Below are 1,898 nucleotides of genomic sequence, written 5' to 3'. Positions count from 1 at the left end.
TGAGTCATCTTGCTTATCTAGCATAAGAGTCCTATAGTCCAAATGTTTGTGAAGCCACCTGGCCACCGTCTGTTGGAGGTGTTAGTCTCCCCCACCCTTAGAGAGAGGGGGGTAGGTGGGTATTTCCACTCCGCCTGGCAGGTGTTTCTTCCTGTTCCTGATTGTTCTATTGAGGCTGGTTCCCTATAGCCGGCTATAAATCAACATCATATGGTTCAGAATCTATCTTTAACTTGCCAACAGGATTTTGGGACCTTTGATATGCTAATTTACTCTGTCCCCCAAGCCTCTACTCTGTGTTTATCTTTGCAGAGAGACAGAGAAAAAGGCTGAGTATCGCCCGTTTTTACAACTATGTGCTGATCCAATCTGTGTCCCCTCCACCCCTTCCTCTCCAGGCGGGGGTTGGAGACACCTCTTGGATTAGAAATGTATGATGCAATGTTACCCTTGTTCACCAACGACTCTGTAGCGGACGACAGCCCTGTACATGTATACATTTTGCTTGGGAAATCCACCACAGGTCCCCGGTTTGGGGATTCTATATCCCCAATATTCTTGTTAGTATTTTCTCAATCAAACTGTTCGTACATTGTACAAATACCTTAACCTTTTAACTGTTTAGCCAAATCACATAAGAACCAAATATCTAAAGAATCCTCTAACGCACAGTTCATATTTGTTAGTGCCAAATGCTTTCAACACCCTCGTTAGTTCACTCACACAATTAACGATTATCAGTTAGTTGAAGTTGACACAATTTTAAGTTCACTCACACAATTAACAATTACCAGTTAGTTGAAGTTGACACAATTTATCAGTTTTATCAGTTATTTAAAGTTGACATCCGTCTAGGTCCGTCTCTTTATACAAAAAGAACATCGGACCAGTTATCAGCTTTTTGCTATACTTATGTGTAGTTAACCAAACATGTCTGTTTTGTGCGGCTAACTCTGAAAGAAAAGATTATTGCATCGCATTAAAATTAAACACTTCTAAGAAAGGAGAGAGCTCAAAATCAAAAAATCAAAAATATATACACGCTCTCTCCATGGACTTATCATTTAGCTTTTCCTCACTTTTTCCTATGTGTACCTTAGAGGTTTCTTAATAACTCGTTGCGGTCGAGAATCTCTTTCCGGGCTTGTGCTAAGCACGGTTCCCTCCGGTCCTTTTGGTACCCCATCCAAGTCCACAGAGGAGAAATCATTATGTTCCAATTCATAATCCTCTCCTCTGTCTGGCTCCTGTAGGAATCCCTCATCCCCTACCGGTGGCCAATCGTGTTGCCCTCTGTCTGGCTCCCCATAATCGTTCGCATCTTCTCCTTCATTTAGGGGTTGCGCCGCGCCGGTTTCATCGTCCACATCTTCTCCTTCGTTTAGAGGTTGCGCCGCCCCGGTTTCTTGCTCAAGGGCCCGTGGTTCAGATTCCCATTCTTGGCCAATATCTACAGATTTTACGCAATGCGAAATATGAAACCACATCGGTGACCCTTCAACCTGTAAAGCCCTTTCGGTGGCTCGGATGACTTTGTATGGCCCTTCTCGTCGCGCGCCATACCATTTACGCCTAAATACTTTAACATAAACGTAGTCGCCCGGTATGATTTGAGGTGTACTCTGCCTATTCACCTCCTCCCCGGTTTCATGCTCCTGTCTACTGGAGCAGGGCTGTACACTGCGAGCATCTCGTCGCAAATTGCCCCCTAATCTGGCCGGTGCGAGTGGAAAATATCATCTGGGGGCAAGCTTGCGAGTAGTGATTGCAACCCTTCATTCGCATTTCACTCCTAAATTAATCCATACAAATTGGATAAAACATTAGCCTACAACCAGGGCATAATGTTGCGGTTGTAATTTCATTAGACAGACCAGCGCGGACCTTTAATAACATGC

Source organism: Notolepis coatsorum, assembly GCF_963971535.1.
Source record: "Notolepis coatsorum genome assembly, chromosome: 7".
Lineage (NCBI taxonomy): Eukaryota > Metazoa > Chordata > Actinopteri > Aulopiformes > Paralepididae > Notolepis > Notolepis coatsorum.
The sequence above is the reverse complement of the archived record's forward strand: the minus strand, read 5'-3'. Positions refer to the sequence as shown.